Raw genomic sequence first — 24,995 nt, forward strand, 5'->3', positions numbered from 1 at the left:
TCGAAAAACCTCGCGAACAGCGACCGGTCTCTCGCACTATCATGAAGGTCAGTTTTAGCTTTCTCTACTGAGGTGTTAACCCAGCTCAACTGGGGCACAATCGCAGTAGTTCTCCCAGCGCTACCTTATCCAACATTGCGAAACGTAAGGTACCAAAACATGGGAGTCGGGCAAACCCAACTATTGACCAAAGACATGATTCAGAGCCGATGCATATAGTGCTATTAGTTTGGGGTGCCGCACTCATGAGAGTGTTCGGTCTTCTCACACCATGTTATGGGGTGCTTAAGCCCCTGGTGTATTGGCTATACCAAAGTGTACGGTTGCAGAATGTCATGACTGAACATATTTGTATATATAAAAAATAAAGGAGTACAATAATAGATAAGAGCTATGCATTGTTTATTTAAAAAGGGCTGCTACGAAAGCAGAACAATACAAGTAGTGCGATAAGCAAGAGATGGGATTATTTGACATGTTCCCCTCTAGGGGCAAGCTGCGGGATTTTAAGTAAAACAGGTATTAAGCTCGTTATAGAGACCACCTGGACATTTGACGCGGCTTGTTCTCTCCCTGGTTGTTGCACCGTGTGTTCGGCGAGTGTATTGCCGGACAGGCCTTCCGAATAGTTGGGTCCTGAAAGTGTGTAAAAAGGAAACGGCGGAATAGGGAGCCCCTTAGTGCGGTTGAGCCGCATTCTGGGCGTGCCGTAGTTGTGCCCCTCCCCTTATGCCCATGGTATCTCTAAGGCGTAATTATGTATGCATGGTACCGATATCAACATTTGGCGAGGGCTGGGGTTGGGGCCGCACTGCTATGCTTGCTCGGAACTTGCCAGCCGGATTTTTTGTTGGTTACTTCAGGCTCGCTTGACGTTGTCCGGACGTTTGACACCTGGATTGGAGAATTGCCTTGAGAGGCTACTCTGTACTTCTGCCGCCAGGGCCGCCGTGTGCTCCTCCGCTCGGAGAGAGCGTTCGGTGTTTCCATTTACCGTGATGACTCCGCGAGGTCCTGGCATCTTGAGCTTGAGATATGCGTAGTGCAGCACCACGTTGAATTTTGCAAATGCGGTTCGTCCGAGCAGGGCATGATAGCCACTCCGGAATGGGACTATGTCAAAGATTAACTCTTCGCTTCGGAAATTATCTGGGGATCCGAAGACCACTTCGAGTGTAACTGAGTCTGTACAGCTGGCTTCTACACCTGGTATGACGCCTTTAAAGGTTGTCTTTGTGGGTTTAATACTTGAGGGATTGATGCCCATTTTTCGCACTGTATCCTGATAAAGCTGGTTCAGGCTGCTGCCGCCGTGCATTAGGACTCTGGTGAGGTGAAATCCGTCGATAATTGGGTCTAGGACCAATGCGGCGAATCCGCCGTGACGGATGCTAGTGGGGTGGTCCCTTCGATCAAAAGTGATCGGGCAGGAGGACCACGGGTTGAACTTTGGGGCGACTGGCTCCAATGCATAGACATCCTTGAGAGCACGCTTCCGCTCCCTTTTGGGGATGTGGGTTGCATATATCATGTTCACCATCTGAACTTGCGGGGGGGATCCCTTCTGTCCTCTGTTGTTCAGCGGCCGGGGCTCCTCCTCGTCATCGCTATGCAGCCCCTTGTCTTAGGTTTTGGCACTTAACTTGCCTGCCTGCTTGAACACCCAACAATCCCTGTTGGTGTGGTTGGCTAGCTGTTCGGGGGTGCCGTGTATCTGGCACGAGCGATCGAGTATCCGGTCTAAGCTGGATGGGCCCGGAGGGTTTCTTTTGAATGGCTTCTTCCGCTGACCGGGTTTAGAGCCTCTGAATCCGGCATTGACTGTCGTATCTTCAGTATTGTCGCCATTAATGTGGCGCTTATGCTTGTTGCGACGTGACCTGCCGTTGTTGTCCTTGGTATCCGAATTGCCAGGGCTCTTGGTTATGTTATTGCTACGAGCTAGACAGCTGTCTTCTCCCGCACAAAAGCGGGTCATGAGTGTCGTGAGGGCTGCTATAGATTTCGGCTTTTCCTGTCCTAGGTGCCGGGCAAGCCATTCGTCTCGGATGTTGTGCCTGAAGGGTGCAAGGGCCTCGGCGTCCGGATAGTTGACTATTTGATTTTTCTTGGTTAGGAACCGTGTCCAGAATTGTCTGGCCGATTCCTATGGCTGCTGGATTATGTGGCTTAGGTCATCGGCGTCTGGTGGTCACACATAAGTTCCCTGGAAGTTGTCAAGTAATGCGGATTCCAGGTCCTCCCAACAACTAATTAACTCTGCTGGCAGGCTGTTAAGCCAATGTCGAGCTGGTCCTTTAAACTTGAGCGGGAGGTATTTGATGGTGTGTAGATCATCACCACGGGCCATGTGGATATGAAGGAGGTAATCCTCGATCCATACCGCAGGATCTATTGTGCCATCGTATGATTCGATGTTTACGGGTTTAAAGCCCTCGGGGATTTGATGATCCATTACTTTGTCTGTGAAGCATAGTGGGTGTGCGGCTCCCCTGTACTGGGCTATATCATGACGCAGCTTGGATGAGCTTGGTCTGTTGTATTCGGCCTGGCCGTACTTATCATGTTTGGCATGACGGCTAGCGTCACGTGAAGCGGGGCGCCCATGCGATCTGTAGATCGATCTTGTTTGCCTTGCCTTATTCTCCAATATGTTTCGCAGGTCTATTGCGTCTCCCCGTACTCTGGTATGTTTTGAGTGGTGCCGGGGTGCGGCTTGGTTCGAGGGCCTGAAGGCCTCTCTATCGCGGCCACGGGGTGGCCGATCGGGCGCATCGTACGCTGGTGATGTAGGTTTAGTTGATTACTCCTCAAGTTGGGGTAGCAGCCTGCGCTTTGGGTAGCTCTTGGAGGGGCATTCGAGTTTATACTCTTAGGCCGCCAGGACTTCGGTCCATCTGTCGGCAAGCAAGTCTTGGTCAGCTCTAAGCTGCTGCTCTTTTTTCTTGAGGCTGCTTGCCGTGGCCATAAGCCTTTGTTTGAAACGCTCTTGTTCGACGGGATCCTCGAGCATGACGAATTCGTCGTCGTCGAGGCTTGCCTCGTCTTCAGAGGGAGGCATTTAGTTGTCATCCTCAACCTCTCTGTCGGCCGCTCTCTCATGAGGGCTGGCTCCTTCGTCCTCCTGCACTGAATCCTGCTGGAGGGGGTTATCTTCGGCACTGTCCGACGTGTTGTTATCTCCGGTGCCGGAATCGCCATTTTTGCTTTGGCGGGACTTAGAGCGGCGCCGCTGACGTCGGCGCTTGGGTTGCTTCTTGGAGGGGTCATCCTTCGTTTTTTCCTCGCCATCCCCTGCATTGGGGGTGTCCACCATGTATATGTCATATGACGAGGTGGCTTTCCAGTTCCCTATAGGTGCTGGTTCTTGGTCGTCTCCTTCATCGTCGTCCATACCGTCGATGTCTTCGGAGTCAAAGTCGAGGTCGGTTAAATTGTCGCCATTGGCTACGAGGTGGGTGGTGGGCGGGCCTCGAATTTCTTCATCGTCCGCATCCCAACCATGCTGACCGTAATCCGGCCAGGGCTCTCCTGACAAAGAGAGAGACTTTAGTGAATTCAGGATATCGCCAAAGGGCGAGTGCTGAAAGACGTCCGCGGTGGTGAATTCCATGATCGGAGCCCAATCGGGTTCGATCGGAAGGGGTGCGGAAGATTTGGAGTCCTGAACGGAGTCCGACACCTTGGAGTCACAGGCCTGAACGGAGTCACAGTCCTGAACGAATTCAGAGATTACGGCTCCTGGGGCGGCGTCTAACCGTCCGTCCCTGGTTAGCGTAGTCGGCTCCGGGCTAATGGTCGGAGCGGACACCTGAGTGGCGCTTTGGGCGCTGTCCGGCGGCACAGCTAGATCATGCCCATCGAGACAGTGCGGCACGCTCGGTCGTGGCTCGAATTCGTCGAAGATCAAGTCCCCGCGGATGTCGGCAGTGTAGTTTAGGCATCCAAACCTGACCTGATGGCCAGGGGCATAGCTTTCGATCTACTCCAGATGGCCAAGCGAGTTGGCCCGCAGTGCGAAGCCGCCGAATACGAAGATCTGTCCGGGGAGGAAAGTCTCACCCTGGACCGCGTCGTGATTGATGATCGAACAAACCATCGGGCCTAAAGGTGACGACACAGAGGAACTCTCAATGAAAGCACCAATGTCGGTGTCAAAACCGGCGGATCTCGGGTAGGGGGTCCCGAACTGTGCGTCTAGGCGGATGGTAACAGGAGACAAGGGACACGATGTTTTTACCCAGGTTCGGGCCCTCTCGATGGAAGTAAAACCCTACTCCTGCTTGATTAATATTGATGATATGGGCAGTACAAGAGTGGATCTACCACGAGATCAAAGAGGCTAAACCCTAGAAGCTAGCCTATGGTATGATTGTTGTTCGTCCTACGGACTAAAACTCTCCGGTTTATATAGACACCGGAGAGGGCTAGGGTTACACAGAGTCGGTTACAATGGGAGGAGATCTTCATATCGTATCGCCAAGCTTGCCTTCCACGCCAAGGAAAGTCCCATCCGGACACGGGACGGAGTCTTCAATCTTGTATCTTCATAGTCCGGGAGTCCGGCCGAAGGTCATAGTTCGGCCATCCGGACACCCCCTAATCTAGGACTCCCTCAGTGTCCCTCTAGATAAAGTGGTTCTTGAGTCATTTTACCTCCTCTAGTTGCTACTCCAACAACAAAGTCACTTATATTATTGTTCATTTCATCAAGCAATTCTCTTTGGGATTTAGCAACTTGTTCTAATTGAGTTTGAACCATAGAGGCATGATTTCCTACACCTCTAACATAATTTGAGATTCTAAATAACAAGTCACTTAAGCGAGCAATCATATCAAAGTTGTATTTCAATTGTTCCATAACATTTGCATTGAAGTGATCTTGCTTTCTAATGTAATTGTCAAACTCATAAAGGCATTGACTAGGATGTTTATTACGAGGATCATGGCTATCATTGAATTTCATTAAAGGTTTTACCTCTACCACCTTAGGTGGTGGTGGTGCTTCAAGCCCATGTATTTCTTCAATAGGTGGTAATTTTTGAACAACCTCTGCTTTAATACCTTTTTCCTTCATAGATTTCTTTGCCTCTTGCATTTCTTCAGGACTGAGATATAAGATACCCCTCTTCTTCGGAGTGGGTTTAATAGGCGTTTCAGGAGGAGTCCAATCATCATAATTTTTCAATATGTTATTCAATAATTCTTCAGCTTACCCAATAGTTCATTCTCTGAAAACACAACTAGCATCGGTTAGTCCATTATAGAAGATATCAAGTATTTCATTTTTCTTAAGAGGATGATCAGGCAAAGCATTAAGCAATTGGAGAAGCCTCCCCCCAAGCTTGTGGGAGACTCTCTTCTTCAATTTGCACAAAGTTAAATATTTCCTGCGAGGCAGCTTGTTTCTTATGAGCAGGGAAATATTTTTCAGAGAAGTAATAAATCATATCTTGGGGACTACGCACACAACCAGGAGGAAGAGTATTCTACCACGCTTTAGCATCATCCTTTAATGAGAATAGAAATAATTTGATGATATAGTAATAGCGAATCTTCTCATCATGAGCAAAAAGGGTGGCTATGTCATTCAACTTAGTAAGATGTGCCACAACAGTTTTAGTTTCATAACCATGGAAAGGATCAGATTCAACCAAAGTAATTAACTTTGGATCGGCAGAGAATTCATAATCCTTATCCTCAATAAAGATAGGTGAAGTAGCAAACTTAGGATCACATTTCATTATAGCATTCAGAGATCTTTCTTTATACTTGCATAATAATTTTTCTAGATCATCTCTATCCTTACAAGCAAGAATATCTCTAGTTTCCTCCTCACCAATAACATAACCTTCCGGTACCTTTGGCAATTCATATCTAGGAGGGCTAGTTCTAGTAGGTGTTTCAAGATTTTCAGTTTCAAGCTCCTCATCAGTTTCAACAATATCATGTTATCTTACTCTAGCAATTTGTTCATCAAGAAATTCACCTAGTGGTACGCATCATCAAGCAAGGTACTAGCATCATCATGAGTAGCATTCATAGCAGAAGTAGCATCATCAACAACTTGTGGCATATCAAAATTAATAGCATGTGGTGGTGTTGCAAGTTTACTTATAACAGAAGGTGAATCTAAAGTGGAGCTGGATGGCAGTTCCTTACCTCCCCTTGTCTTAGAGGGAAAAATCTTAGTCTTAGCATCCTTCAGATTCTTCATAGTGATAATATGATAATAATCCCAAGTGACTCAACAAATATAACTATGCTCCCCGGCAACGGCGCCAGAAAAAGGTCTTGATAACCCACAAGTATATGGGATCGTAACAGCTTTCGAGGGTAGAGTATTCAACCCAAATTTATAGATTCGACACAAGCGGAGCCAAAGAATATTTGCAAGTATTAGCATTTGAGTTGTCAATTCAACCACACCTGGAGATTAATTATCTGCAGCAAAGTGATCAGTAGCACAGTAATATGATAGTTTTGATAATAGTAGCAACAACAATAGTAACAATAATAGTGATATCGGTGATTTTGCAGCAGTAACAATAGCAGTAGCAGTAGTAGTAACTTAGCAAGAACAATATAAGGTAAATTCGTAGGCATTGGATTGGTGATTCGTTGGATGATATCCATCATGAGACAGTCATAACCTAGGGCGATACGGCACTAGCTCTGCTTCATAAATATAATGTAGGCATGTATTCCGTAAATAGTCATACATGCTTATGGAAAGAACTTGCATGGCATCTTTTGTCCTACCCTCTCGTGGCAGCGGAGTCCTATTGGAAACTAATGGATATTAAGGCCTCCTTTTAATAGAGATCCAGAACAAAGCATTAGCACACGTTGAATACATGAACTCCTCAAACTACGGTGACCATCGGGAGTGGTCCAGACTATTGTCACTTCGGGGCTGCCGGATCATAACACGTAGTAGGTGACTATAACTTGCAAGATCACATCTAGAACATGGATATAATGGTGATAACATAAATGGTTCAGATCTGAAATCATGGCACACGGGCCCAAAGTGACAAGCATTAAGCTTGGCAAAGTCATAGCAACATCAATCTCAGAACATAATGGATACTAGGGATCAGGCCCTAACAAAACTAAATCGATTACATGATGAATCTCATCCAACTCCTCACCAACCAGCGAGCCTACGAATGAATTACTCACTCCCGGTGGGGAGCATCATGGAATTGGCAATGGAGAAGTGTTGGTGATGACGAAGATCAAAGATCCCCCTCTTCGGAGCCCCAAACGGACTCCAGATTTGGCCTCCCGATGAAGAACGTGAGACGGCGGCGGCTCCGTCTTGTGAAACGCGATAATTCTTTCTCCCTGATTTTTTCTAAAAAATAGGATTTTATAGTGTTGGTTTCAGGGTCTGCGGGGCCACCAGGTGGGGACAACCCACCGGGGCGCGCCTGGAGGGGGTGGCACACCGTAGTGGGTTGTGTCCACCCAGGTGCCCCCCTCTAGTGGTTCTTGGCTCCAGAAATTCTCTTTTATTGTATAAAAATTCCTCGCAAAGTTTCATTCCATTCTGAGAACTTCTATTTCTGCACAATAACAACACCATGGTAGTTATGCTAAAAATAGCGTCAGTCCAGGTTAGTTTCATTCAAATCATGCAAATTAGAGTCCAAAACAAGAGGAAAAGCGTTAGGAAAAGTAGATACAACAGAGACGTATTACAAGTTTACCCGGATATGAAGTTAAGAAGAAGGTTTTCCCTTTATCTTTCGGGGGAAAAGCGTTGAAATAGTATGGGCTATTTGATGATATTGGAGCTTGGAATTGGAATTGATTGAAATTGTAATTTCATCAAAAGTTTTATCCTATGCATCTAGTTCATCTTGATTGGAATATATATATATATATATATATATATATATACAGACGGTCTATTCTGCTAATATTAGCGGAATAACTATTCTGCACACCACTTCGGTACTGCACACTCAACAGAAGCGCACTGCATCATTTTGACGACGAGCACTGCAATAGAGGCTAGTGAACTTCGTGTCGAAAAAATTGCACGCGGTGTTTTTTCGGTACTGTTTTCGTTCTAATTTTTTTAACCGTTTATCAGAATGAGGCGTATAATATACCATTGAAAAGCTATGGATTAGGCGCAACTTCGACATGTTGAACACTTTTCGAGATTCCACATGGTTTAAGAGCAGTTTTGAAAATAGTGCGGCGGATGACGAGTGGCAGCGAGCGTTTTTTCTCGTTTTTTCTAAACCGCTTGTCGGAATGAAGCAAATGATACGCCGTTGGATAGATATCGTCGAGGCGCATCTTTTTCATATATAAATCTTTCTCTAATTCATTATGGTTTAAGAGCAGTTTCAAATTTACTAAATCGCGGAATTCTGTTTTTCAAAAAATTTCAAATTTTCGGTACTGTTTTCGCTCTAGTTTTTGAACCATTTGTCGAAACGAGGCATGTAATACGTTGTTGGAAAGCTATGGACAAGGCGCAACTTTCATATGTAGGAATGGTTTTGAGATTCCTTACGGTTTTAAGTTAATTTTGAAAATCGTGCGGCGGAGGACGAGTGGCAGCGGCCGTTTTTTTTGAAATTTTTACAAACCGGTTGTCGAAATGATTCAAATGATATGCCGTTCGAAAGATATCGACAAGATGCAACTTTTTCATGTAGAACACACTCTGTAATTCCTTATGGTTTAAGTGTTGTTTTAAAATTAGCAAAAAGCGGACACTCTGTTTTTTCGTGACACCAAAATCATCGTCGGACAGAAGAACGCACTGCTTCAAACTTAAAATCGCACTACATCAAAGAGTCAAGTGAACTTCATTATTTCTGTTGTCGGACGTACATTTTCTCAAACGAGTTTTTGTTGTCTTTTTTTCCAAGTTTTTTATGAACGAGAGTGCACCGCAGAGATGAGGGAAATGAACCGCCACACATGTTGAAGTGAACCTCATTGCTATCTTTTTGTTTCGTTTAAAAAAACCATACTTTCATGGTGGGCGTAAGTGAACACCATCACTCTCAAAAGTGAACCACATCCGAGAACCAAACGCACTGCACGTGTTAATGTAGTAATGTAGTCGACTGATTTTTGAGACACACAAACAAATTACACTTCATACATAGGTGTAATGAGCTGCTATAGAAATTTCATTTTGTTTAAAATGGACTGTACTGAAAAATCCTTCCTAGTGGACTTTTTTCAAGACCAAAATGCAACGTATTTGCATGATTTTTTAAATGCATTTTTTTCATGATTGCGTGGTCGAGAGTAAGAAACTACATGGTTTTTTCATACATCGTCCTTTTTTAGTCTAAACAAGAAAAGAGCCAAAGCATACTTCATGAATTGGGAAACATCTTTTCTTTTTATGAGAAGTGGACCGTGGAGTCCCCCGAAGTGCACTGCATTGTAGTTTTCTTCGCTTTTATAAATCCACCTTTAACTTTCATATAAAAAAATCATTAAACACAAAAAAACACCATTTTCACTGCATGTCCACGAGCTCCAAACTGCATGTTGAACTCTAAACAGTGCCATGTTTCGCAGTGATCTACAATCAAATTAGTCCATATAACTTTTATACTTAAAATCCTCATGTACAAAAAGCATCGTCCGCACTGCATGTGCACATGCTCCAAAATGCATTTCTGAACACATGTCTTGTCACGATCTGCATTCAAATGGGCCTTTATAAATTTTATACATAAAATCCTCAAAACACAAAATGCATCATTTTTGCACTGCATGCTCATATCCTCCAAACCACATGCTACGATCTAAACCGCACCATGTATCACCATGCGAGGCAAGTGAGTGGCATGGGCGTGTCATGCGAGCACCATGGGAGCTCCAAGAAGTACTTTTCCTGCTCATATAGTAATAGCAACAGGTGAATCGACAAAACTTAAACGAGTACATGTAGCATCCACGCAAAAAAGAAAATGACTGCACTTGTGCACCAACTGAGCCGCACTCGGCAAGGCCCAGCACCGGATCTAGCCAAGCGAGGTCTACATGCTTGCAGGCCTCAGTGGCGCGGCGCTGGCGAGCAAAGGCTGTGTCCAGCGGAAGTGGCAGATGATCCAAGCTCAGGCGACCAGCACTGCACACAAACTAATCATCAATTTTTCTCTGAAACACACAAAAATTTCCTCTGAACAGGAACGACTATGGAAGGGATGCACACGACAAACTGCACGGCATCGCCGCGCGCACTGCATGCCTCGCGTGTCACAGAAGGGGAGGGGAAGGAGCGCCATGGCCGTGGTTTTTGCACGAGGCGTTGGTTGTCGGGGAAGGCAGCCGCTTGTGATTTGCACGCACAGCACTGCACTCCCTCGAATTTGGACTTGCAGCAAACAATTTTTTTGAAGAAAAAAGTCAACTACAACACACTTGCAGCCGAACTGATTTGCACGCACATCACTGTACGCCCCCGAAATCTTGACTACATGCGGGGAGGTCGCCAACCATGGCCGGATCTGGCTCGTGGGGGCCCGACGCGGCACTGACCGCGGTGTTTCTGGGCAGAGGAGGGGAGGTGGAAGAGGAGTGGGTGCAGAGGCATGGCAGGGAGCTCGTCGAGGTGGATTTGGCCCCTAACGCCCTCCGGGACGGCTAGGAGGACTGCACGGAGAAGAGGAAGTGGTGCACGCCTCTGGGCGATGTGGACTACAGTGCCAAATCCACCCGGTCGGAGCTGCTCGAGGCCGCGATAGTGGGCGGTGGAGGTACCCCAGATCGAGGTCGCATCCGTGTTGGCTGCGTGGCAGCCATGGCGCCCGAAAGAGGTGGCCGCCCTGATGGGGTCTGCTGGCGCACTCCGTTGAAAGAAGGTGCTCCCTAATTGTGGGTGAGAAGGGGAGGAGCGGGACAAAGAGCCATCGGAGCCTCGCGTGGGAGAAGAGGCGAGCTCATGGTGGTGGAGATCCTCTGCCATTGAAGATGTAATTTCCTTGCGTGGCGGTGGGGGATATGGGGATTGGATCGCGGCGATGGGGTGTTGCAAGGGGGCCGCACAGGAGCTTCGACGATGCTGGGCGTGGCGGCGTGGGTGGTAGTCGGCCGGGGCTGCGCGGCGGCCATGAATCTGGCAACGAGAAGGTTCTTGGATCGGGGAGGGGGTTGGTGGTGTACTAGGGAAGGAGGTGGGGGCAGTGGGCTGCTGGGGATGGAGCGGGGGTAGGAGGAGCACCGGGCGAGGTCAAAGGTGGCACGGCGGTCGGGAGAGAGGAGCCGTGGCGGCGCTGGGCGTGGCAGTGGTGGAAGAAGGTAGGTGGGGGGGCGATGAGAGGTAGGAGCTGGAGGCCCGGAGGTGCGAGGGAGAAGTAGGGGCGGCCAGCGATGCTGCACTTCTGGGCTGCTGGCGGCGCTGGGCGGGGCGGCGGTGGAAGGACGTAGGTGGGGGAGTTGTTTGGGGAGAGATAAGGTCGTGGGATGGCTTGTGGTGCGAGGTAGAAGACGAGAGCGTGGGGTGGGTGTTGATCTGATGAAAGGATAAGGTGGGTTGCGTGTGTGTGCATGTGGTTCGGGTGGGTTTTTGCTGCGGTTGTTTTGTGTTAGCAGAATAAGACGTTTCGGTGTGCAGAATAAGGTCTTAAGGGGTGTTATTAGAATAGACCGACCCTATATATATATATTTTGGCCTCGTGAAGGAGAAAGTATCGCTCTAGCTCGGGGGTGGCTTAAATCAATGTTATATTCATGCCGCAATCATGAGCTCTCAAGAGAAGTTATTATATAGAACTTTGATTCCCGGCTTTCTCGTAATAATCAATCCATGCTCGATACTTCTTGTGTCGGCTCTTTTATGAAGAAGACTATTGAATTCAGGTGGGGTCTTTTGGAAAGAATTAAACGCAACTCTGAAGATTGGGAACTCGACGAAGGTAAAGAGTTAGGTATTAAGCTTGAGTTTGATTGTGTTAAATCTTTTATGAATACCGATGCTTCTCACAAGTTTGGCACTAAATATGGACTTGGCTCTGAGATAGTAGCCTCTTTTTTTGAATCATTTGCTACTCATGTTGATCTCCCTAAAGAGAAGTGGTTTAAATATCACCCCCCTATTAAAGGAAAGATTGAGAAGCTAGTTATAGTTAAAGATGAAACTATCATTTACAATGTTGATCCAATTGTGCCTACTTCTTATATTGAAAAACAACCTTTCCCTATTAGGATAAAGGAACATGCTAAGGTTTCAACCATGATTAACAGAGTAAAATTAAAGTACCTAGACCCTCTAAACAAATTAAAGTAGAACCTAGTATTGCTATGGTTAAAGATCTCTTGGTCGATAATATTGATGGGCATGTTATTTATTTCTGTGATGAAACTGCTAGAATTTCCAAACCCGATACTAAAGATAAGAACAAGCTTGTTGTTGGCATGCCTGTTGTCTGAGTTAAAATAGGAGATCATTGTTATCATGGTTTATGTGATTTGGGTGCTAGTGTGAGTACTATTCCTTTTACCTTATACCAAAGAAATTATGAATGGTATAGCACCAGCTGAAATAGAGGATATTGATGTTACTACTAAACTAATAGAGACACCTTCACACCACTTGGGGTTGTTAGAGATGTTGAAGCCTTGTGTGGGAAAATAAAATACCCTACTGATTTTCTAGTTCTTAGTTCTCCACAAGATGACTTTTTTCCCATTATATTTTTGGAAGACCTTTCTTGAACATTGTTTATACTAAGATAGATTGCCATAAACAAACAATCAGTGTCAATTTTGGTGATGTGTCTCATGAGATTAATTTCTCTAAGTTTCATAAACAACCTCATAATAAAGAATTACCTAGTAAGGATGAAATAATTGGTCTTACTTCTATTGTTGTACCTCTTACTGATCCACTAGAACAATATTTGCTAGACCATGAAAATGATATGCACTTGCATGAAAGAAATTAAATAAATAAAATATTGTTTGAACAACAACCTATCCTTAAACACAATTTGCCTATTGAAACTCTAGGAGGTCCTCCTCCACCCAAAGGTGGTCCTGTGTTTGAGCTAAAGCAATTGCCTGACACTTTGAATTATGCTTATCTTGATGAGAAAAAGATATATCCTGTTATTATTAGTGTTAACCTTACAGAACATGAAGAAGAGAGATTATTAAAAATTCCAAGGAAGCACTATGCTGCTATTGGATATATTCTTGATGGTCTTAAGGGCATTAGTCCCACTCCCTGCCAGCACAAGATTAATATGGAACCTGATGCTAAACCCATTGTTGATCATCAACGATGATTGAATCCCAAGATGAAGGAAGTGGTAAGAACTGAAATACTAAAGCTTCTGGAAGCATGTAGAATCTATACCATAACTGATAGTAGATGGGTAAGTCATGTTCATTGTGTCCCTAAGAAATGAGGTATTACTGTTGTTCCTAATGATAAAAATCAACTCATTCCACAAATAATAGTGACTGGCTATAGAATGATAATTGATTTTAGAAAATTAAACAAAGCTACTAGGAAAGACCACTGCCCTCTGCCTTTCATTCATCAAATGTTAGAAATATTGTCAAAGCACACACACTTTTGATTTCTTGATGGATATTCTGGTTTCTCTCAAATACCTGTATCAGAACCCGATCAAGAGAAAACCACCTTTACTTGTCCTTTTGGAACTTCTTATAGACGTATGCCTTTTGGTTTATGTAATGCACCTACTACCTTTCAATGATGTATGAATGCTATATTCTCTGACTCTTGTGAAAATATTGTTGAGGTTTTCATGGATGATTTTTCTGTTTACGGGACTTCTTTTGATGATTGCTTAAGCAACCTTGATCGAGTTATGCAGAGATATGAACAAACTAATCTTGTCTTGAATTGGAAGCAGTGCCACTTTATGGTGAACAAAGGCATTGTCTTGGGCATAAATTTCTGAGCGAGGTATTGAGGTGGAAAACCTAAAGTTGATGCAACTGAGAAAGTTCCATGCCCTAAAGATATTAAATGTATTCGTAGTTTCCTTGGTCATGTTGGTTTCTATAGGAGGTTTATTAAAGGCTTCTCTAAAATTTCTAGGCCCCTTACCAATCTTTTGCGAAAAGATGTTTCATTTTGTTTTTGATGATGATTGTGTAGAAGCCTTTGAAACACTTGAGAAAACCTTAACTTCTGTACCTATTGTTCAACCACCTGATTGGAACTTGCCTTTTGAAATTAGTGTGATGCTAGTGGTTATGTTGTTGGTGATGTTCTAGGACAAGGAGTTAATAAGAAATTAAATGTTATCCATTATGCTAGTAAAACTCTAGACAATGCCCAAATAAATTATGCTACTACTGAAAAAGAATTTTTAGCAGTTGTGTTTGCTTGTGATAAATTCAGATCTTACATTGTTGATTCTAAAGTAATTCTTCACGCCGATCATGCTTCTATTAAATACCATATGGAAAAGAAAGATGCCAAACCTAGACTCATTAGGTGGGTTCTTTTGCTACAAGAATTTGACTTTCATATTACCGATAGGAAAGGAGCTGAGAATCTCGTAGCCGATAACTTGTGTAGGTTAGAAAACATTTTTGATGACCCACTGCCTATTGACGATAGCTTCCCTGATGAACAACTAGCTATCATAATTGCTTCCCATAACACTCATTGGTATGCTGATTATGCTAATTATATTGTTGCTAAATTTATACCACCTAGTTTCACATACCAACAAAAGAAAAAAGTTATTCTATGGTGTAAGACATTAATTTTGGGATGACCCACATCTATATAAAGGAGTAGATGGTATTATTAGATGTTGTATACCCGAGCATGAACAGGAACAAATCTTGTGGAAATGTCACTCCGAAGCTGATACGTCTCCAACGTATCTATAATTTATGAAATATTCATGCCATGTTTACAACAATTTTATATGGTTTTGGTATGATTTGGATGGAACTAACCCGGACTAACGTTTTTTAGCAGAACTACCGTGGTTTTGTTATTTGTGCAGAAATAGAAGTTTTCCAAATGCAACGAAACTTTTTGACAATTTTTTTGGAACAAAAGAGGCACTAGAAGCTTCGTGTGAGGGCCAGAAGAGCCACGAGGAGGGCACAACCCACCAGGGAGCGCCAAAGGGGCCTGGCGCGCCCAGATGGGTTGTGCTCACCTTGAGGCCCATCTTCGCATGAAACCAACACCAAAAATCCTATAAATAGAGAAACCTTTAGAAACAACCCTAAATCAGAAGTTCTGCCGCCACAAGCCTCTGTAGCCATGAAAAACCAATCTAGACCCCATTCCGGCACCCTGCCAGAGGGGGAATCATCACCAGTGGCCATCTTCATCATCCCGGCGGCCACCATGATGAGGAGGGAGTAGTCCACCCTCGGTGTTGCGGATATAACTATTAGGTATGACCCACCCAGGAGGGCCGGGTTATACCTATGAGTACTCTTGAAGCCCAAGACAAAGCTTCAAGATGGCGGTTCAGTTAAGGGCCCAAAGCCCAGAGGCAACTTAAGGCCCGTAGAGATAAACCGCCATATGTACATAACTTGTATTGTAAGGCAAGAATAGTTAGAGACCGAGCCAGGCACTGTTTATGAGCCGGCCGGGACTCTGTGAGCCGCTGGGCGTCGACCTCTCTATATAAAGGGAGGACCCGGCGGCACTTCAGGGAAAGTAAGATCAGATCGAGAGCTAGGTCAAGCGATTTCATCCCTGGTAATCGAGACATAAGCAATCCCACTCAAAACTGGATCGTAGGCTTTTACCTTCACCGTAAGGGGCCGAACCAATATAAACCCCGTGTCCTTTGTCCCAATTAACCCCTTTAAGCTACCTAGCTGCGATAGCTCCACGATTAAGTCCTTTCACTTGGACATCCGATGTGACAATTCCACGACAGTTAGCGCCCACCGTGGGGCCAGCGCACGGTGGATTTGAGTTCTTGAAGGGCAGCTTCGAAGGGCTCAAGGGATACGCTTTGGGCCGGATGACCAAGAGTCGTCGCGGCAAGCTCTACATCGACGATGCAGGTTGGGGCCCTGACACCGGCTCAATTGAGAATGGGTACCGGGTCCCGTTCGGCGGAATCCACGTCTTCATCGGCAAGCTCGGCAAGCCGGGCCCTGAGCCGGACATCTGCACCAACCTCGTCGAGACAGCTCATCGTGCGAGACCCGCCCGGGCTCAGCCTGCTATGAAGCGTGCCTTCGTGGGATGCATTCACGAAGGGGAACTTTCTGAAGGATTTGTGTCCGCCGGTGAAACGACCATCTACTCTGATGGTGAGTCGTCCACATGTGAGATGGATTCGTTGTATCAATTGCAAGACGTCGGGCTTGGGGGCTGTTCCGATGGTAGTAGTATTCCAGATCTCCTTGAGCCGTCGAGCAGAGTTGGGATCTTCATGGCTGGCACGCAACCCGTTCAAAACTCTATGGCTGCGGCAGCGATAACCTCCGGGTCAGCGGCAGCCGGGGCAGGAGGCCCTATGTGCCCGTGTCACATCCCTAGTTCTGATCTACTCTGGGTTAGTTAGTCTTGTGTTGCATCATGTTTAAATTTCTTTTAAACCTGAAATGGGGATTGCTCAAACCCCAGCACCAGATCAAATCAACTAGGTTCAATGAAAAAATCATTTTCAATGAACCCAAAATGCCTTTGGAAAAGTTCATCATTTTTGAATTGGTCTAGAACCCCTGCCAAAAATGGTGCACATTTTTCTGGGCCACTTTGGATTTTTGAATTAAATCATAAAGTATTTGAATTTGGGCATTTAAATGTTATAAATATTTTATTTGCCCAAATAATTCTGATAATGGTTGAGGGCTGTTGAAAACCATTTCAACATTTCCCACAATTTATTTCAGGATTTTTAGATAAGTTTTAGTATTTTTAGATAAGATAGAAAATAGGAAACAGAAAATAAAAGAAAGAGAGAGAGAAGACACCTACCTGGGCCACTTACCTGGCCGGCCCACCTGGCAGGCCCAGCACTGTGCTGGCCCATGCCAGCCAGCTGCTTCTTCCTCACCAGGCAGGCACAGAGGAGGGACACCGCGATGCCGCCGAGGTCGCCACGCCACCACCCTGCCTGCCTCTCCCCCTCGACGCCCGGACGCTCTGGACGTCGCCATGCACTCCCCTCGACCCTCTGCACTTCTCCCCTCCTCGCAGCTCTCGCCCCTCCCCTCTCTGCTCTCTTCCCGAGCGACCCGTCGCCGCCGTCCACTGCCGCCGCGTCCACCGAGCTCCCCTCGCCCTGCCGCTGAGCTCAGGAGCTCCGCTTCGACCCGCTCTCCCTCTCCATGGATCCAGGCCCCTCCGGAAGCCCTGCAGCATCGTCCCCAACCTCGTCTTCAACCTCTGACCGCCGGCGGACTCGTCGGGGATTCGCGAGCTCCAGCCTCTCCCCGGCCTCGCCGTCGCCTCTGCTGGATCAGCCGTGAGCCCCTGCTCCTGCTCCCCCTCTCCGTTTTCCCCTCGTGTTCCGTAGCCATCGCCTCACCTGCAACCGAACGTGTCGCCGCCCGCGCTCGCCACCGGTGATGCTCCGATGACCATTTGGTCTCGGGCATGCGACCAACGTATTCACCGCATCACGTAGGCCACCACTAGCGCCTCAGCTCGCTTGCTCGCACACCGCAACGCTGCCCGCACCCACGCCCGAACTCCGGCGGCCGCAACCAAGCTCACCGCCGTCGACTCCAGCCACCCCAGGCCCAACCACGGCTGCCAACGGATGCGCCGTTGCGCCAGCTTTCCGTAGAGCCCAACGGCGCCTTGAATGGTTCCCTGTGGGCGATTCATGAGCCCCTCCACCGCGTCTGGCCTCGCTGGCGTCATGTCGCCGGTGGGTTTGACCCCCCGCTGACCGTTGACTGGTGGGCCCAGTTTGACCCTTGGGTCCATGACAGGTGGGGCCCGCCCTGCTAACTAACCCAGGATTAGCGCTAACTAAATTTAGTTAGATTAACTAACTACTGACAGACGGTCCCACTGGTTAGTTTGACCCGGACCGTGCGACGTTGACCTGCTGATGTCATGATGATGTCAGGCTGACGCAGTAATGTTTTTCTGGATTTATTTTTATTCAGAAAATTCCAGAAAATAGTATTAACTTCTAAAATTCTTATAAATTCAACCGTAACTCCAAATGAAATAAATTATATATGAAAAATGATCAGAAAAATCCAATCTATCCATCTATACCATTTTCATGCATGTTAGAACAACTTATAGTTGCTGTTTAGCACAAATCATATTAAAGGCATTTAAATATCCACATATGGAGTTTGAATTTGAATCTTGGATTCAAACCAACTTCATTTAATCTGGTTTTAGTTGCATCAGCACAAATCAATAGCATATTGCCATGTCACATTCATGCATCATATTGTTGCATTGCATTGATTGTGTTCTTCCTTGTTTGCCGGTGTTTGTACCCTCCCGCTAGACATGGTTTCGACGATGAGTTCGATGACACCGATGAAGAGCTATATTATCTTCAAAAGTGCCGGGCAAGCAAAACCCCCTTGTTCATTCCGATAAAATCCCACTCTCTCGCTCCTGCTCTCTTTTACTGCATTAGGACAACAACGACATTTTTGTTATTTGCTGCGGTAGCTGAACCCCTTATCCTCTGCATGACCCGTCATTGCCACAGTAAATAGATGAAACCCACTAGCATGAGTAGGAGTTGTTTGAGCCCTGATGTGCCTACTCATTCATGTTTGTTTGTCATGCCTGCTACTGCTTAGAGTTGAGTCAGGTCTGATTCATCGGGGATGTATTGGAAGTGTGTAAACATGTCCTACTGTGTGTGAACTAAGTGTGTGAACACGATTTGGTAAAGGTAGAGGTGAGAGGCCATGTAGGAGTACATGGTGGGTTGTCTCATTGCAGCCGTCCTCAGAAACTGAGTTCTGTGTTTGTGATCCATGAACAGTTACTACCACACATTGGGTTCCGGTAACTCGACCCCTCTCGACTTATTAATCAACATGATCTCTGTCCAGGAGTTGCAACTAGTTTCTGGTGTTTGTAGGTAGTGTTAGTAGTCTACCAAGTGGCACCCGGTACAGGAGGGCTTGGGACAGACTAGGCACAGTGGCCCGGTGTACCAAGTGGCACCCGGATGGTGGACTTGGGAACCCTGCACACATCTTTTGGGGCCGTAAGCGACACCCCGGCCGGATTTCCTTGCGGATGGAACCCGAATAGGCGATAAACCTGGACGAGAGACTTTTGTGGTTAGTCAGGTCGTGGCCGACATCCTCGCTGGGCTTCCGCTTGAAGGTTGCCGAGTACATGTCGTGTAAACGGCGGTAAGTGGTGAGAGCGTGTGTGAAGAAGTACACCCCTGCAGGGTTAATATGATATATTCGAATAGCCGTGTCCGCGGTAAAGGACTTCTGGGTTGCCTGTACAGTTCATAGACAAGTGAAAGTGGATACTCTAAAATACGCAAGATAAGCGTGAGTGCTATGGATGGCGTTCTCGTAGGAAGACGGGAGCGGATCCATAGTGGTGTATTGATATGGTGAATATGTGGACTCGTGTGCGCCACCTCAAAAGAGTTACTCGCAGTCGTAGTTCAGGATAGCCACCGAGTCAAAGCTGGCTTGCTGCAGTTAAACCCCACCATCCCCTTGTTGATAATGATGCATATGTAGTTAGATCTGATGTAAGTCTTGCTGAGTACATTTGTACTCACGTTGCTTAATTTATGTTTTTGCAGAGAGACGTCAGTCTCGCTAGTAATACCACGTGGACTTCGACGTTTAGCTTGTTACCTCAGCTACGATCTTGTGCCCTCGGCAGGATCTGATAGACAGTCAGGCTTCTCAGCCTTTTTCTTTTGTAGATGTCTGTACTTAGACATGTTAAGCTTCCGCTTGTGCTTTGACTTGTATGCTCTGAGTGTTGGGTCATGAGACCCATGTTTGTAATATCTCGCTCCTCGGAGCCTATTGAATAAATACTTGAGTTGTAGAGTCATGTTGTGATGCCATGTTGTATTTGCACATATCGAGCATATTGTGTGTATGTTATTGAAATGCTTGGTATGTGTGGGATCTGACTATCTAGTTGTTTATCCTTAGTAGCCTCTCTTACCGGTAAATGTCTCCTAGTGTTTCCACTGAGCCATGGTAGCTTGCTAGTGCTCCGGAACACTTAGGCTGGCTGGCATGTGTCCTTCTTCGTTCCTGTGTCTGTCCCTTCGGGGAACTGTGACGTGATGAATACCGGAGTCTTGTTAGCCCACTACAGCCCGGTTCACTGGAGTCCTGCTAGCCCAGTGCTACAGCCTGGATTCACTCGCTGATGACCGACACGTTCGTTGTTGGGTCATGTATGCCTGTCCCTGTAAGTTAGTGCCACTTTGGGTTCACGACTAGCCATGTCAGCCCGGGTTCTTTGTCATATGGATGCTAGCGGCACTATCATATACATGAGCCAAAAGGCGCAAACGGTCCCAGGCCAAGTAAGGTGGCACCCATGGGAATACCGTGCGTGAGGCCGCAAAGTGATATGATGTGTTACATGCTAGATCGGTGTGACTTAGGATCGGGGTCCTGACGGCCCGTCGGCTCAGGTGCTGATGGATCTCATGGATAAGATGCCAACTCTGTTAACCACCGCGGTCAACCCGGCGGATCAAGCTCAACATGATGTGGAAGTGGCGCAGTTAAAATAGGATATAGTGCATGCTAAGGAAGACCTGGCGGCGGAAGATGTCAGGATGACCGTAGAGTGGGCGGCTCTGGACGCTCAGGCTCAGCGGATTCAGTCGCACGCTTTCCAACTCACGATGGATCAGAACGCATCAAACGAGGTCATGAGGAGAAGGTACTAGAAGAGTCGGTCCCATCTGCCTCCGGTTTATGATTCTCGAAACCTCTTATGAACGCCCGGAGCAGGGCTCAGTAACCCACCGGAGGTAAACCGGGTTGTAACACCCGGGGCTGGGATGCCGGTTCAGCCGCGTACGATGGAACCTCCCCGAATGAATACTGCTCCACCTCTGTACCCACACCACCGGGTCAATATTCTAACCCTTTGGAGAACATGATTGCTGCGGCGACACAATTGGCGACTCTCCCAATGGAGGGTGACTCTCCGACGGCGGTTGAAACTCGCAGGGTCAGAGAGCTTCTTCAGACGGCTCTGGTGCAGCAGGAAGCATATTCTTATAGTCGAGACAGGATTCACTCGACCCCTCGCCCAAGCCAGAGCCCGAGTTATAACAGGCACATGGATTCAGCGACCGTTTCAAGCAACACCCGGCGCTGTGACCAGCCGCACGAGCATGACCCGGCGCGGGATGGAGTTCCTAACTTGGTTGATCAGGACATGATACGTCAAGAGGCTGAGTGAGCGGCTCAGCAGGTGGCTGAACCGGCAGCTCAGCTGGCGGCTTATCAGCCCTTTCCGGTTTATCCAACGACTTATATTGAGGCAGGCGTGACCACTAGGACCGGAGGTGTCCCCTGTCTGGTCCCGGCTCTGTGTAATGAGCGTTTGCCCAAGGATTTCAAGGGGCCTCGAAAGGTGCCCAATTACAAGGCTGACTTATAGCCCGAGGCATGGATTGAAAGTTATGGGATGGCCATGGATCTACTGGAGGTCAGTGATGCTACAATGGCCAAGTACTTCACCATGATGTTGGATGGAACGGCCTGCAGTTGGTTGAAGGGGCTACTGTCGGTGTCAAAACCGGCGGATCTCGGGTAGGGTGTCCCGATCTGTGCGTCTTAGGCTGATGGTAACAGGAAGCAAGGGACACAATGTTTACCCAGGTTCGGGCCCTCTCGATGGAGGTAAAACCCTACTTCCTATTTGATTAATATTGATGATATGAGTAGTACAAGAGTAGATCTACCACGAGATCGTAGAGGCTAAACCCTAGAAGCTAGCCTATGATGATTATGACTGTAATTGTGATCGGCCTTCTAAGGACCAACCTCTCTGGTTTATATAGACATCGGAGAGGGCTAGGGTTTACACGGAGTCGGTTACAAGGAAGGAAATACAATATCTGGATCGCCAAGCTTGTCTTCCACGCAAAGGAGAGTCCCATCCTGACACGGGACGGAGTCTTGAGTCTTGCATCTTCATGCTCCAATAGTCCGGACGATGTATATAGTCCGGCTGTCCGGATACCCCCTAATCCAGGACTCCTTCAGTAGCCCCTGAACCAGGCTTCAATGACGATGAGTCCGGCGCGCAGTCTTGTCTTCGACATTGCAAGGCGGGTTCCTTCTCCGAATACTCCAAAGTAATTATAGAACATGTAGACCGTGTCCGGGTCTGCAAAATGATCTTTGCATACCACCGTAGAGAGAATGATATTTCAGCTGACAACTTTTTAGACGACGTGATATGTCATTACTGTCGGGTCATTATTCGAACCGTTTTCCCACAACCAGCCACAATGCGTATTGTAAGGCGGTTTCCTTGACACGCATTGTCACAGCAGAGATCGTGTCCCCTTATCACAAGATTCTCATCAATACGGGTATTGGTAATCCCACCATGCCATCAATCGTGGCGCTTGCGAAGTATGAGATTCTCAACGGGCAAGTGAGGAGGCGCATCGCTTTCGTCGCCTCTATAAAGGGATAAAGGATCCTCCTTTGCTCCTCCTTGCCTCCTCGAGCTCCAGCGCCCTAGTCCAAGTCTTCTCCGCACAGCTAAACATGTCCGGAGCAGGAGGCAAGTGGGTGGCTTCCACCGTGAAGGAGAAGCATATCGCGAATCTTCGGACGGCCGGATACTTGGCCGCAGACATAGCGCACCAGCTACCGGATGACGGGCAGGTCATTCCAACCCCGGGACCCCACTAGAGGGTCGTGTTTCTCGCCCACTTCGTCTGTGGGCTGGGATTTCCACTTCATCCCCTTGTCCGCAGGCTCATGTTCTACTATGGGCTAGATTTCCATGATCTAGCCCCAAACTTCGTCCTCAACATCTCGGCGTTTATCATCGTATGCGAGGCCTTCCTCCGCATCAAGCCTCACTTTAGCTTGTGGCTACAAATCTTCTGCGTGAAGCCAAAGATCATGAGCGGCCAGCAAGCGGAGTGCGGGTGGGCCATGGTGGGCAAGGTGCCTAACGTCACCTGGCTTGACGGCTCCTTCGCGGAGACCGTGAAAGGGTGGCAATCGGGGTGGTTCTACATCACCGAGCCACGCGACGCCAACTGGGCGGCGGCCCCTGAATTTCGATCCGGAACCCCCATGCGGCTCACCTCCCGGGAAAAGAAGGGCCTAGCCTAGGGCGAACCTACGAAGCTGACCGGACTCCAAAACTGCATCAAGAATATGAAGGACAAGAATATCAAGCTTGTCAACGTGATCCAGGTCATGCTCATTCGCCGGATTCTTCCGTGCCAAAGGCGGGTGTTTAATATGTGGGAGTTCGTCCCGACCGAACACCAGACGCTTCGAAAGCTCTATGGTATGAAGCACAAACACGCATGGAAGGCGTTGATCAAGGCCTCCGAAGTACCTCATCCCACATCCGAGGATTGTGGACTTCATGTCGCGCGGCCTCCTTGTCTGGTGAGTTTTCTGACAACCACCGAATTCAGTTCTTCCAAATGTATTTGTGAGGGAGTCTTAAGTAATTATGCATATTTGAACAGGATTATGTGGAGACAGCGGAGCGGATTGACTGTCCGGCTCTGCTGCCTGAAGGTCCAGCCGATGCTCTCCTGACGGAGATGCTAGTTCCGGCGCCCTACAAGGCACCGGGGAAGAAGGCCGAAAAGAAGGCCCCAAGGACCAGGAAGGGTCTCCGGCGTAAAGTTGTACCGGAGGCCTCGTCTAAAGACAACAAGGCACACTCCTCCCTTGAAGGGGAGGAAGAAGAAGAAGAAGAAGAGGCCGCCCCATCCAGAGAGGGTGAGGGGCCTGAAAAGGCGGACCAGGGGGCCAGGACAGGTTCCCGGCGCAAGGCTGTCGTACCCTCGTCGTCCGACGGCGACGAGGCAGATTCCTCCCGTGAAGGTGGGGGGAAACAAGAAGAAAGTCTACCTCCCCGCACTGGGGGGGGGGGAAGAGGAAAGCCGCCCCGGAGGGGGAGGCTGGGACGTCCAAGAAGGGAAAGGCGTCCCTTCCGGACTACTCCACCATCGCCGCCAATAGCGAGGAGGGGTGGCTGCCCAGGGGAAAGCCCCTAGCACGATCGTAAGTATCCGCACTCTATCGTGATTTTACTTCATAGTCTTGTTATAACGCCGAACTTGTATATAGTCCGGCGAGGGTCCATCCCGAGGTGTCGTCTTCGGATGGGTCTTTGAGCTATTCAGCAATGAACTTGCTCCCGACGGCCACTACTCCTCAGCCTATGGATGACACGGAGGTGTTCTCCCAAAAGCTCCCAGAGCAGGGGGAGGTGACTCTAGAGGCGCCCCAAGGCGGAATTCCAGACGTCGGACACGCGGGGTTCAAGATCCCCGCGGATCGCGTTGATGAGAGCCGCAGTAAGCCGGGCTCTCAGCCGAACACTATTCCGGAACCTCTAGTGGTTCCGGACTCAGGCAGGCAACCCCTTGTTAGGGAGGGCGAGCCGCCTGTGCCGAGGACTTCCGCTACGCCCGTGGCATCGGATTGTCTGCTGGAAGCGCTTCGCGGTGCTTACATGGATGAAGAGCACCGTACTCTTATGGGTGCGGTGATTCAGAAGGTTTTGTCCACCAAGAGCGGACTAACCAAAGCTTGCACCAGCCTCCTGATAGGCTTTGAGGTAAGTAATAAAAATGTGTGAAATTATCACCCGATAGGTAGTAGCCCCTGATACTCTGTTTGGTGTTCGGAAAGAAAAACCAAACGGAGGGTCAATTATAATCCGCGGGAGTCTAACAATAAGTGTGCATCTGAATAAGCATGTTGTGCTGCTTGCCGCTGTTGTCCGCACAACCGAGATCGCTGGACTAAAACGAGACTTGGAGCAGGCGCAGGGAGAGCTCGACCTCACGAAGAGGCAGCTCGAAGAGAACAAAGGT

Source organism: Triticum aestivum, chromosome 6B, assembly GCF_018294505.1.
Source record: "Triticum aestivum cultivar Chinese Spring chromosome 6B, IWGSC CS RefSeq v2.1, whole genome shotgun sequence".
Taxonomy (NCBI): Eukaryota; Viridiplantae; Streptophyta; class Magnoliopsida; order Poales; family Poaceae; genus Triticum; species Triticum aestivum.